Raw genomic sequence first — 15,179 nt, 5'->3', positions numbered from 1 at the left:
TAGATGCAGAAAAAAATTATATTCAGTTTGCAACCTGATGGAGGTCTGTATAGATGGATTAATAGAACAAGACCCACACAAAGCTAGAAGCCCAATATTTTTTCAGAGATAGATGCAGAAAAAAATATATTCAGTTTGCAACCTGATGGAGGTCAGTATAGATGGACTAATGCAACAAGTCCCACACACAGCTAGAAGCCCAATATTTTTTCAGAGGTAGATGCAGAAAAAAATATATTCAGTTTGCAACCTGATGGAGGTCAGTATAGATGGACTAATACAACAAGTCCCACACACAGCTAGAAGCCCAAATATTTTTTCAGAGGTACTGTAGATGCAGATAAAAATTATTTTTAATTTGCAACCTGATGGAGGTCAGTATAGATGGACTAATAGAGAAAGTCCGACACACTGCTAGAAGGCCAAATATTTTTCAGAGCTAGATGCAGAAAAAAATTATATTCAGTTTGCAACCTGATGGAGGTCAGTATAGATGGACTAACAGAGAAAGTCCCACACACTGCTAGAAGGCCAAATATTTTTTCAGAGCTAGATGCAGAAAAAAATTATATTCAGTTTGCAACCTGATGGAGGTCAGTATAGATGGACTAACAGAGAAAGTCCCACACACTGCTAGAAGGCCAAATATTTTTTCAGAGCTAGATGCAGAAAAAAATTATATTCAGTTTGCAACCTGATGGAGGTCTGTATAGATGGATTAATAGAACAAGACCCACACACAGCTAGAAGCCCAATATTTTTTCAGAGGTAGATGCAGAAAAAAATATATTCAGTTTGCAACCTGATGGAGGTCAGTATAGATGGACTAATACAACAAGTCCCACACACAGCTAGAAGCCCAAATATTTTTTCAGAGGTACTGTAGATGTAGATAAAAATTATTTTTAATTTGCAACCTGATGGAGGTCAGTATAGATGGACTAATAGAGAAAGTCCGACACACTGCTAGAAGGCCAAATATTTTTTCAGAGCTAGATGCAGAAAAAAATTATATTCAGTTTGCAACCTGATGGAGGTCAGTATAGATGGACTAACAGAGAAAGTCCCACACACTGCTAGAAGGCCAAATATTTTTTCAGAGCTAGATGCAGAAAAAAATTATATTCAGTTTGCAACCTGATGGAGGTCAGTATAGATGGACTAACAGAGAAAGTCCCACACACTGCTGGAAGGCCAAATATTTTTTCAGAGCTAGATGCAGAAAAAAATTATATTCAGTTTGCAACCTGATGGAGGTCTGTATAGATGGATTAATAGAACAAGACCCACACACAGCTAGAAGCCCAATATTTTTTCAGAGGTAGATGCAGAAAAAAATATATTCAGTTTGCAACCTGATGGAGGTCAGTATAGATGGACTAATACAACAAGTCCCACACACAGCTAGAAGCCCAAATATTTTTTCAGAGGTACTGTAGATGCAGATAAAAATTATTTTTAATTTGCAACCTGATGGAGGTCAGTATAGATGGACTAATAGAGAAAGTCCGACACACTGCTAGAAGGCCAAATATTTTTTCAGAGCTAGATGCAGAAAAAAATTATATTCAGTTTGCAACCTGATGGAGGTCAGTATAGATGGACTAACAGAGAAAGTCCCACACACTGCTAGAAGGCCAAATATTTTTTCAGAGCTAGATGCAGAAAAAAATTATATTCAGTTTGCAACCTGATGGAGGTCAGTATAGATGGACTAACAGAGAAAGTCCCACACACTGCTAGAAGGCCAAATATTTTTTCAGAGCTAGATGCAGAAAAAAATTATATTCAGTTTGCAACCTGATGGAGGTCTGTATAGATGGATTAATAGAACAAGACCCAAACACAGCTAGAAGCCCAATATTTTTTCAGAGGTAGATGCAGAAAAAAATATATTCAGTTTGCAACCTGATGGAGGTCAGTATAGATGGACTAATACAACAAGTCCCACACACAGCTAGAAGCCCAATATTTTTTCAGAGGTAGATGCAGAAAAAAATATATTCAGTTTGCAACCTGATGGAGGTCAGTATAGATGGACTAATACAACAAGTCCCACACACAGCTAGAAGCCCAAATATTTTTTCAGAGGTACTGTAGATGCAGATAAAAATTATTTTTAATTTGCAACCTGATGGAGGTCAGTATAGATGGACTAATAGAAAAAGTCCGACACACTGCTAGAAGGCCAAATATTTTTTCAGAGCTAGATGCAGAAAAAAATTATATTCAGTTTGCAACCTGATGGAGGTCAGTATAGATGGACTAACAGAGAAAGTCCCACACACTGCTAGAAGGCCAAATATTTTTTCAGAGCTAGATGCAGAAAAAAATTATATTCAGTTTGCAACCTGATGGAGGTCAGTATAGATGGACTAACAGAGAAAGTCCCACACACTGCTAGAAGGCCAAATATTTTTTCAGAGCTAGATGCAGAAAAAAATTATATTCAGTTTGCAACCTGATGGAGGTCTGTATAGATGGATTAATAGAACAAGACCCAAACACAGCTAGAAGCCCAATATTTTTTCAGAGGTAGATGCAGAAAAAAATATATTCAGTTTGCAACCTGATGGAGGTCAGTATAGATGGACTAATACAACAAGTCCCACACACAGCTAGAAGCCCAATATTTTTTCAGAGGTAGATGCAGAAAAAAATATATTCAGTTTGCAACCTGATGGAGGTCAGTATAGATGGACTAATACAACAAGTCCCACACACAGCTAGAAGCCCAAATATGTTTTCAGAGGTACTGTAGATGCAGATAAAAATTATTTTTAATTTGCAATCTGATGGAGGTCAGTATAGATGGACTAATAGAGAAAGTCCGACACACTGCTAGAAGGCCAAATATTTTTTCAGAGCTAGATGCAGAAAAAAATTATATTCAGTTTGCAACCTGATGGAGGTCAGTATAGATGGACTAACAGAGAAAGTCCCACACACTGCTAGAAGGCCAAATATTTTTTCAGAGCTAGATGCAGAAAAAAATTATATTCAGTTTGCAACCTGATGGAGGTCAATATAGATGGACTAACAGAGAAAGTCCCACACACTGCTAGAAGGCCAAATATTTTTTCAGAGCTAGATGCAGAAAAAAATTATATTCAGTTTGCAACCTGATGGAGGTCAGTATAGATGGACTAACAGAGAAAGTCTCACACACTGCTAGAAGGCCAAATATTTTTTCAGAGCTAGATGCAGAAAAAAATTATATTCAGTTTGCAACCTGATGGAAGTCTGTATATATGGATTAATAGAACAAGACCCACACACAGCTAGAAGCCCAATATTTTTTCAGAGGTAGATGCAGAAAAAAATATATTCAGTTTGCAACCTGATGGAGGTCAGTATAGATGGACTAATACAACAAGTCCCACACACAGCTAGAAGCCCAATATTTTTTCAGAGGTAGATGCAGAAAAAAATATATTCAGTTTGCAACCTGATGGAGGTCAGTATAGATGGACTAATACAACAAGTCCCACACACAGCTAGAAGCCCAATATTTTTTCAGAGGTAGATGCAGAAAAAAATATATTCAGTTTTCAACCTGATGGAGGTCAGTATAGATGGACTAATACAACAAGTCCCACACACAGCTAGAAGCCCAATATTTTTTCAGAGGTAGATGCAGAAAAAAATATATTCAGTTTGCAACCTGATGGAGGTCAGTATAGATGGACTAATACAACAAGTCCCACACACAGCTAGAAGCCCAATATTTTTTCAGAGGTAGATGCAGAAAAAAATATATTCAGTTTGCAACCTGATGGAGGTCAGTATAGATGGACTAATACAACAAGTCCCACACACAGCTAGAAGCCCAAATATTTTTTCAGAGGTACTGTAGATGCAGATAAAAATTATTTTTAATTTGCAACCTGATGGAGGTCAGTATAGATGGACTAATAGAGAAAGTCCGACACACTGCTAGAAGGCCAAATATTTTTTCAGAGCTAGATGCAGAAAAAAATTATATTCAGTTTGCAACCTGATGGAGGTCTGTATAGATGGATTAATAGAACAAGACCCACACACAGCTAGAAGCCCAATATTTTTTCAGAGATAGATGCAGAAAAAAATATATTCAGTTTGCAACCTGATGGAGGTCAGTATAGATGGACTAACAGAGAAAGTCCCACACACTGCTAGAAGGCCAAATATTTTTTCAGCGCTAGATGCAGAAAAAAATTATATTCAGTTTGCAACCTGATGGAGGTCAGTATAGATGGACTAACAGAGAAAGTCCCACACACTGCTAGAAGGCCAAATATTTTTTCAGAGCTAGATGCAGAAAAAAATTATATTCAGTTTGCAACCTGATGGAGGTCTGTATAGATGGATTAATAGAACAAGACCCAAACACAGCTAGAAGCCCAATATTTTTTCAGAGGTAGATGCAGAAAAAAATATATTCAGTTTGCAACCTGATGGAGGTCAGTATAGATGGACTAATACAACAAGTCCCACACACAGCTAGAAGCCCAATATTTTTTCAGAGGTAGATGCAGAAAAAAATATATTCAGTTTGCAACCTGATGGAGGTCAGTATAGATGGACTAATACAACAAGTCCCACACACAGCTAGAAGCCCAATATTTTTTCAGAGGTAGATGCAGAAAAAAATATATTCAGTTTTCAACCTGATGGAGGTCAGTATAGATGGACTAATACAACAAGTCCCACACACAGCTAGAAGCCCAATATTTTTTCAGAGGTAGATGCAGAAAAAAATATATTCAGTTTGCAACCTGATGGAGGTCAGTATAGATGGACTAATACAACAAGTCCCACACACAGCTAGAAGCCCAATATTTTTTCAGAGGTAGATGCAGAAAAAAATATATTCAGTTTGCAACCTGATGGAGGTCAGTATAGATGGACTAATACAACAAGTCCCACACACAGCTAGAAGCCCAAATATTTTTTCAGAGGTACTGTAGATGCAGATAAAAATTATTTTTAATTTGCAACCTGATGGAGGTCAGTATAGATGGACTAATAGAGAAAGTCCGACACACTGCTAGAAGGCCAAATATTTTTTCAGAGCTAGATGCAGAAAAAAATTATATTCAGTTTGCAACCTGATGGAGGTCTGTATAGATGGATTAATAGAACAAGACCCACACACAGCTAGAAGCCCAATATTTTTTCAGAGATAGATGCAGAAAAAAATATATTCAGTTTGCAACCTGATGGAGGTCAGTATAGATGGACTAATGCAACAAGTCCCACACACAGCTAGAAGCCCAATATTTTTTCAGAGGTAGATGCAGAAAAAAATATATTCAGTTTGCAACCTGATGGAGGTCAGTATAGATGGACTAATACAACAAGTCCCACACACAGCTAGAAGCCCAAATATTTTTTCAGAGGTACTGTAGATGCAGATAAAAATTATTTTTAATTTGCAACCTGATGGAGGTCAGTATAGATGGACTAATAGAGAAAGTCCGACACACTGCTAGAAGGCCAAATATTTTTCAGAGCTAGATGCAGAAAAAAATTATATTCAGTTTGCAACCTGATGGAGGTCAGTATAGATGGACTAACAGAGAAAGTCCCACACACTGCTAGAATGCCAAATATTTTTTCAGAGCTAGATGCAGAAAAAAATTATATTCAGTTTGCAACCTGATGGAGGTCAGTATAGATGGACTAACAGAGAAAGTCCCACACACTGCTAGAAGGCCAAATATTTTTTCAGCGCTAGATGCAGAAAAAAATTATATTCAGTTTGCAACCTGATGGAGGTCAGTATAGATGGACTAACAGAGAAAGTCCCACACACTGCTAGAAGGCCAAATATTTTTTCAGAGCTAGATGCAGAAAAAAATTATATTCAGTTTGCAACCTGATGGAGGTCTGTATAGATGGATTAATAGAACAAGACCCAAACACAGCTAGAAGCCCAATATTTTTTCAGAGGTAGATGCAGAAAAAAATATATTCAGTTTGCAACCTGATGGAGGTCAGTATAGATGGACTAATACAACAAGTCCCACACACAGCTAGAAGCCCAATATTTTTTCAGAGGTAGATGCAGAAAAAAATATATTCAGTTTGCAACCTGATGGAGGTCAGTATAGATGGACTAATACAACAAGTCCCACACACAGCTAGAAGCCCAAATATGTTTTCAGAGGTACTGTAGATGCAGATAAAAATTATTTTTAATTTGCAATCTGATGGAGGTCAGTATAGATGGACTAATAGAGAAAGTCCGACACACTGCTAGAAGGCCAAATATTTTTTCAGAGCTAGATGCAGAAAAAAATTATATTCAGTTTGCAACCTGATGGAGGTCAGTATAGATGGACTAACAGAGAAAGTCCCACACACTGCTAGAAGGCCAAATATTTTTTCAGAGCTAGATGCAGAAAAAAATTATATTCAGTTTGCAACCTGATGGAGGTCAATATAGATGGACTAACAGAGAAAGTCCCACACACTGCTAGAAGGCCAAATATTTTTTCAGAGCTAGATGCAGAAAAAAATTATATTCAGTTTGCAACCTGATGGAGGTCAGTATAGATGGACTAACAGAGAAAGTCTCACACACTGCTAGAAGGCCAAATATTTTTTCAGAGCTAGATGCAGAAAAAAATTATATTCAGTTTGCAACCTGATGGAAGTCTGTATATATGGATTAATAGAACAAGACCCACACACAGCTAGAAGCCCAATATTTTTTCAGAGGTAGATGCAGAAAAAAATATATTCAGTTTGCAACCTGATGGAGGTCAGTATAGATGGACTAATACAACAAGTCCCACACACAGCTAGAAGCCCAATATTTTTTCAGAGGTAGATGCAGAAAAAAAAAAAATTCAGTTTGCAACCTGATGGAGGTCAGTATAGATGGACTAATACAACAAGTCCCACACACAGCTAGAAGCCCAATATTTTTTCAGAGGTAGATGCAGAAAAAATATATTCAGTTTGCAACCTGATGGAGGTCAGTATAGATGGACTAATACAACAAGTCCCACACACAGCTAGAAGCCCAATATTTTTTCAGAGGTAGATGCAGAAAAAAATATATTCAGTTTGCAACCTGATGGAGGTCAGTATAGATGGACTAATACAACAAGTCCCACACACAGCTAGAAGCCCAATATTTTTTCAGAGGTAGATGCAGAAAAAAATATATTCAGTTTGCAACCTGATGGAGGTCAGTATAGATGGACTAATACAACAAGTCCCACACACAGCTAGAAGCCCAAATATTTTTTCAGAGGTACTGTAGATGCAGATAAAAATTATTTTTAATTTGCAACCTGATGGAGGTCAGTATAGATGGACTAATAGAGAAAGTCCGACACACTGCTAGAAGGCCAAATATTTTTTCAGAGCTAGATGCAGAAAAAAATTATATTCAGTTTGCAACCTGATGGAGGTCTGTATAGATGGATTAATAGAACAAGACCCACACACAGCTAGAAGCCCAATATTTTTTCAGAGATAGATGCAGAAAAAAATATATTCAGTTTGCAACCTGATGGAGGTCAGTATAGATGGACTAATGCAACAAGTCCCACACACAGCTAGAAGCCCAATATTTTTTCAGAGGTAGATGCAGAAAAAAATATATTCAGTTTGCAACCTGATGGAGGTCAGTATAGATGGACTAATACAACAAGTCCCACACACAGCTAGAAGCCCAAATATTTTTTCAGAGGTACTGTAGATGCAGATAAAAATTATTTTTAATTTGCAACCTGATGGAGGTCAGTATAGGTGGACTAATAGAGAAAGTCCGACACACTGCTAGAAGGCCAAATATTTTTCAGAGCTAGATGCAGAAAAAAATTATATTCAGTTTGCAACCTGATGGAGGTCAGTATAGATGGACTAACAGAGAAAGTCCCACACACTGCTAGAAGGCCAAATATTTTTTCAGAGCTAGATGCAGAAAAAAAATATATTCAGTTTGCAACCTGATGGAGGTCAGTATAGATGGACTAACAGAGAAAGTCCCACACACTGCTAGAAGGCCAAATATTTTTTCAGAGCTAGATGCAGAAAAAAATTATATTCAGTTTGCAACCTGATGGAGGTCTGTATAGATGGATTAATAGAACAAGACCCACACACAGCTAGAAGCCCAATATTTTTTCAGAGGTAGATGCAGAAAAAAATATATTCAGTTTGCAACCTGATGGAGGTCAGTATAGATGGACTAATACAACAAGTCCCACACACAGCTAGATGCCCAATATTTTTTCAGAGGTAGATGCAGAAAAAAATATATTCAGTTTGCAACCTGATGGAGGTCAGTATAGATGGACTAATACAACAAGTCCCACACACAGCTAGAAGCCCAATATTTTTTCAGAGGTAGATGCAGAAAAAAATATATTCAGTTTGCAACCTGATGGAGGTCAGTATAGATGGACTAATACAACAAGTCCCACACAAAGCTAGAAGCCCAATATTTTTTCAGAGGTAGATGCAGAAAAAAATATATTCAGTTTGCAACCTGATGGAGGTCAGTATAGATGGACTAATACAACAAGTCCCACACACAGCTAGAAGCCCAATATTTTTTCAGAGGTAGATGCAGAAAAAAATATATTCAGTTTGCAACCTGATGGAGGTCAGTATAGATGGACTAATACAACAAGTCCCACACACAGCTAGAAGCCCAATATTTTTTCAGAGGTAGATGCAGAAAAAAATATATTCAGTTTGCAACCTGATGGAGGTCAGTATAGATGGACTAATACAACAAGTCCCACACACAGCTAGAAGCCCAAATATTTTTTCAGAGGTACTGTAGATGCAGATAAAAATTATTTTTAATTTGCAACCTGATGGAGGTCAGTATAGATGGACTAATAGAGAAAGTCCGACACACTGCTAGAAGGCCAAATATTTTTTCAGAGCTAGATGCAGAAAAAAATTATATTCAGTTTGCAACCTGATGGAGGTCAGTATAGATGGACTAACAGAGAAAGTCCCACACACTGCTAGAATGCCAAATATTTTTTCAGAGCTAGATGCAGAAAAAAATTATATTCAGTTTGCAACCTGATGGAGGTCAGTATAGATGGACTAACAGAGAAAGTCCCACACACTGCTAGAAGGCCAAATATTTTTTCAGCGCTAGATGCAGAAAAAAATTTTATTCAGTTTGCAACCTGATGGAGGTCAGTATAGATGGACTAACAGAGAAAGTCCCACACACTGCTAGAAGGCCAAATATTTTTTCAGAGCTAGATGCAGAAAAAAATTATATTCAGTTTGCAACCTGATGGAGGTCTGTATAGATGGATTAATAGAACAAGACCCAAACACAGCTAGAAGCCCAATATTTTTTCAGAGGTAGATGCAGAAAAAAATATATTCAGTTTGCAACCTGATGGAGGTCAGTATAGATGGACTAATACAACAAGTCCCACACACAGCTAGAAGCCCAATATTTTTTCAGAGGTAGATGCAGAAAAAAATATATTCAGTTTGCAACCTGATGGAGGTCAGTATAGATGGACTAATACAACAAGTCCCACACACAGCTAGAAGCCCAATATTTTTTCAGAGGTAGATGCAGAAAAAAATATATTCAGTTTTCAACCTGATGGAGGTCAGTATAGATGGACTAATACAACAAGTCCCACACACAGCTAGAAGCCCAATATTTTTTCAGAGGTAGATGCAGAAAAAAATATATTCAGTTTGCAACCTGATGGAGGACAGTATAGATGGACTAATACAACAAGTCCCACACACAGCTAGAAGCCCAATATTTTTTCAGAGGTAGATGCAGAAAAAAATATATTCAGTTTGCAACCTGATGGAGGTCAGTATAGATGGACTAATACAACAAGTCCCACACACAGCTAGAAGCCCAAATATTTTTTCAGAGGTACTGTAGATGCAGATAAAAATTATTTTTAATTTGCAACCTGATGGAGGTCAGTATAGATGGACTAATAGAGAAAGTCCGACACACTGCTAGAAGGCCAAATATTTTTTCAGAGCTAGATGCAGAAAAAAATTATATTCAGTTTGCAACCTGATGGAGGTCTGTATAGATGGATTAATAGAACAAGACCCACACACAGCTAGAAGCCCAATATTTTTTCAGAGATAGATGCAGAAAAAAATATATTCAGTTTGCAACCTGATGGAGGTCAGTATAGATGGACTAATGCAACAAGTCCCACACACAGCTAGAAGCCCAATATTTTTTCAGAGGTAGATGCAGAAAAAAATATATTCAGTTGCAACCTGATGGAGGTCAGTATAGATGGACTAATACAACAAGTCCCACACACAGCTAGAAGCCCAAATATTTTTTCAGAGGTACTGTAGATGCAGATAAAAATTATTTTTAATTTGCAACCTGATGGAGGTCAGTATAGATGGACTAATAGAGAAAGTCCGACACACTGCTAGAAGGCCAAATATTTTTCAGAGCTAGATGCAGAAAAAAATTATATTCAGTTTGCAACCTGATGGAGGTCAGTATAGATGGACTAACAGAGAAAGTCCCACACACTGCTAGAATGCCAAATATTTTTTCAGAGCTAGATGCAGAAAAAAATTATATTCAGTTTGCAACCTGATGGAGGTCAGTATAGATGGACTAACAGAGAAAGTCCCACACACTGCTAGAAGGCCAAATATTTTTTCAGCGCTAGATGCAGAAAAAAATTATATTCAGTTTGCAACCTGATGGAGGTCAGTATAGATGGACTAACAGAGAAAGTCCCACACACTGCTAGAAGGCCAAATATTTTTTCAGAGCTAGATGCAGAAAAAAATTATATTCAGTTTGCAACCTGATGGAGGTCTGTATAGATGGATTAATAGAACAAGACCCAAACACAGCTAGAAGCCCAATATTTTTTCAGAGGTAGATGCAGAAAAAAATATATTCAGTTTGCAACCTGATGGAGGTCAGTATAGATGGACTAATACAACAAGTCCCACACACAGCTAGAAGCCCAATATTTTTTCAGAGGTAGATGCAGAAAAAAATATATTCAGTTTGCAACCTGATGGAGGTCAGTATAGATGGACTAATACAACAAGTCCCACACACAGCTAGAAGCCCAAATATGTTTTCAGAGGTACTGTAGATGCAGATAAAAATTATTTTTAATTTGCAATCTGATGGAGGTCAGTATAGATGGACTAATAGAGAAAGTCCGACACACTGCTAGAAGGCCAAATATTTTTTCAGAGCTAGATGCAGAAAAAAATTATATTCAGTTTGCAACCTGATGGAGGTCAGTATAGATGGACTAACAGAGAAAGTCCCACACACTGCTAGAAGGCCAAATATTTTTTCAGAGCTAGATGCAGAAAAAAATTATATTCAGTTTGCAACCTGATGGAGGTCAATATAGATGGACTAACAGAGAAAGTCCCACACACTGCTAGAAGGCCAAATATTTTTTCAGAGCTAGATGCAGAAAAAAATTATATTCAGTTTGCAACCTGATGGAGGTCAGTATAGATGGACTAACAGAGAAAGTCTCACACACTGCTAGAAGGCCAAATATTTTTTCAGAGCTAGATGCAGAAAAAAATTATATTCAGTTTGCAACCTGATGGAAGTCTGTATATATGGATTAATAGAACAAGACCCACACACAGCTAGAAGCCCAATATTTTTTCAGAGGTAGATGCAGAAAAAAATATATTCAGTTTGCAACCTGATGGAGGTCAGTATAGATGGACTAATACAACAAGTCCCACACACAGCTAGAAGCCCAATATTTTTTCAGAGGTAGATGCAGAAAAAAAAAAAATTCAGTTTGCAACCTGATGGAGGTCAGTATAGATGGACTAATACAACAAGTCCCACACACAGCTAGAAGCCCAATATTTTTTCAGAGGTAGATGCAGAAAAAAATATATTCTGTTTGCAACCTGATGGAGGTCAGTATAGATGGACTAATACAACAAGTCCCACACACAGCTAGAAGCCCAATATTTTTTCAGAGGTAGATGCAGAAAAAAATATATTCAGTTTGCAACCTGATGGAGGTCAGTATAGATGGACTAATACAACAAGTCCCACACACAGCTAGAAGCCCAATATTTTTTCAGAGGTAGATGCAGAAAAAAATATATTCAGTTTGCAACCTGATGGAGGTCAGTATAGATGGACTAATACAACAAGTCCCACACACAGCTAGACGCCCAAATATTTTTTCAGAGGTACTGTAGATGCAGATAAAAATTATTTTTAATTTGCAACCTGATGGAGGTCAGTATAGATGGACTAATAGAGAAAGTCTGACACACTGCTAGAAGGCCAAATATTTTTTCAGAGCTAGATGCAGAAAAAAATTATATTCAGTTTGCAACCTGATGGAGGTCTGTATAGATGGATTAATAGAACAAGACCCACACACAGCTAGAAGCCCAATATTTTTTCAGAGATAGATGCAGAAAAAAATATATTCAGTTTGCAACCTGATGGAGGTCAGTATAGATGGACTAATGCAACAAGTCCCACACACAGCTAGAAGCCCAATATTTTTTCAGAGGTAGATGCAGAAAAAAATATATTCAGTTTGCAACCTGATGGAGGTCAGTATAGATGGACTAATACAACAAGTCCCACACACAGCTAGAAGCCCAAATATTTTTTCAGAGGTACTGTAGATGCAGATAAAAATTATTTTTAATTTGCAACCTGATGGAGGTCAGTATAGGTGGACTAATAGAGAAAGTCCGACACACTGCTAGAAGGCCAAATATTTTTCAGAGCTAGATGCAGAAAAAAATTATATTCAGTTTGCAACCTGATGGAGGTCAGTATAGATGGACTAACAGAGAAAGTCCCACACACTGCTAGAAGGCCAAATATTTTTTCAGAGCTAGATGCAGAAAAAAATTATATTCAGTTTGCAACCTGATGGAGGTCAGTATAGATGGACTAACATAGAAAGTCCCACACACTGCTAGAAGGCCAAATATTTTTTCAGAGCTAGATGCAGAAAAAAATTATATTCAGTTTGCAACCTGATGGAGGTCTGTATAGATGGATTAATAGAACAAGACCCACACACAGCTAGAAGCCCAATATTTTTTCAGAGGTAGATGCAGAAAAAAATATATTCAGTTTGCAACCTGATGGAGGTCAGTATAGATGGACTAATACAACAAGTCCCACACACAGCTAGATGCCCAATATTTTTTCAGAGGTAGATGCAGAAAAAAATATATTCAGTTTGCAACCTGATGGAGGTCAGTATAGATGGACTAATACAACAAGTCCCACACACAGCTAGAAGCCCAATATTTTTTCAGAGGTAGATGCAGAAAAAAATATATTCAGTTTGCAACCTGATGGAGGTCAGTATAGATGGACTAATACAACAAGTCCCACACAAAGCTAGAAGCCCAATATTTTTTCAGAGGTAGATGCAGAAAAAAATATATTCAGTTTGCAACCTGATGGAGGTCAGTATAGATGGACTAATACAACAAGTCCCACACACAGCTAGAAGCCCAATATTTTTTCAGAGGTAGATGCAGAAAAAAATATATTCAGTTTGCAACCTGATGGAGGTCAGTATAGATGGACTAATACAACAAGTCCCACACACAGCTAGAAGCCCAATATTTTTTCAGAGGTAGATGCAGAAAAAAATATATTCAGTTTGCAACCTGATGGAGGTCAGTATAGATGGACTAATACAACAAGTCCCACACACAGCTAGAAGCCCAAATATTTTTTCAGAGGTACTGTAGATGCAGATAAAAATTATTTTTAATTTGCAACCTGATGGAGGTCAGTATAGATGGACTAATAGAGAAAGTCCGACACACTGCTAGAAGGCCAAATATTTTTTCAGAGCTAGATGCAGAAAAAAATTATATTCAGTTTGCAACCTGATGGAGGTCAGTATAGATGGACTAATAGAATGATGCTATGCCCAAAAGATTTTACTTCACTAGGTGCAGTAAAAAAATTGGTATTCTATACACAGGTGGTATATCTTGCAACACAGATAGGCTACTCCACTGACTAACACACTCTGCTATAGGCCAAAAAGGATTAGCTTTGCTAGATTCAGCCAAATGCTGTGAAAAAAACTTGCACAGCACTGGCACAGACCTGCCTGGCAAAAACTGATAGGAACTGATGTAACCTAGTCCTGAAAAGGACTCCAATTACAATTAGTCTTTACTCCCACAATCTATCTATTTAAGAGCACAGACTTCCATGATAAAAGTCGTAGGAAATGCTGTAACCTAGTCCTTAAAAGGACTGCAATCACAACTATTCCCTACTCCCAAGCTATCTGTATATTTGTGCGAAAATTGGCTTGAAATTAACAAGGTATAGCGCACACAGCAACAGCGGTGCCGTCTAACACGCAGCTGCAGCAGTGAGAAAATGGTGGCGACGGGGAAAATGGCTGGGTCTTATAGGGCAAGGACATGTGACATACACTGCCAATGACACATGCCCTTGCTTGTGTGAAAAAAAGCACTTCGCTCCGTGTGTGCGCTGCTGATAGGCTGACAGATTGCACCTCCCCACTGCAAATGCGGGAAAGAGAAAAAAAAATGGAGATCTTCATTGTTCCTGCAGAGATCCATCCCCTGCCCCTCCCCCCACCCCGCTGTACACTCAAACTGCGTATTAACATTAATTTTCATCATTACTGAGAAAAAATCCAGTTATGATTTTGGTGCACGAACAGTTATCGAACATAACGTCGAACAGCCGAATTTTTCTCAAATTGTTCGTGTTCGCTGAACGGCTCGAACACCGCCCAAAACAGCTCGAATTTGAGATTGGCGAACAGTTCGAGTAGAACAACGCTCATCTCTAGTCATGATTACTTCGAATTCTGACAATATGAGGGTCATGTTGCAGGTAGTGCAGCAAGAAGGCACTTATGTGTCTTGAGCATCTCGGAGACTCAAAATTATTTTCCGGGCTAGATGCAGCTAAAAATTATTATTAATTTTAAATCTGAGGGAGCTTAGTATAGATGGCCTAATAGGATCAGTGCTGCACACTGCTACAAAGCCCAAATTATTTTCCAGTCAAGATACAGATAAACATGATTAGTAATTTTAAATCTGGTGGAGCTTATTATAGATGGCCTAATAGAATCAGTGCTGCACACTGCTACAAAGCCCAAATTATTTTCCAGCCAAGATACAGATAAACATGATTAGTAATTTGAAAGCTT

Source organism: Phyllobates terribilis, unplaced genomic scaffold (genome assembly GCF_046119375.1).
Source record: "Phyllobates terribilis strain yellow unplaced genomic scaffold, ASM4611937v1 Scaffold_9__5_contigs__length_417890890, whole genome shotgun sequence".
Lineage (NCBI taxonomy): Eukaryota > Metazoa > Chordata > Amphibia > Anura > Dendrobatidae > Phyllobates > Phyllobates terribilis.
Note: the sequence above shows the minus strand (reverse complement) of the source record.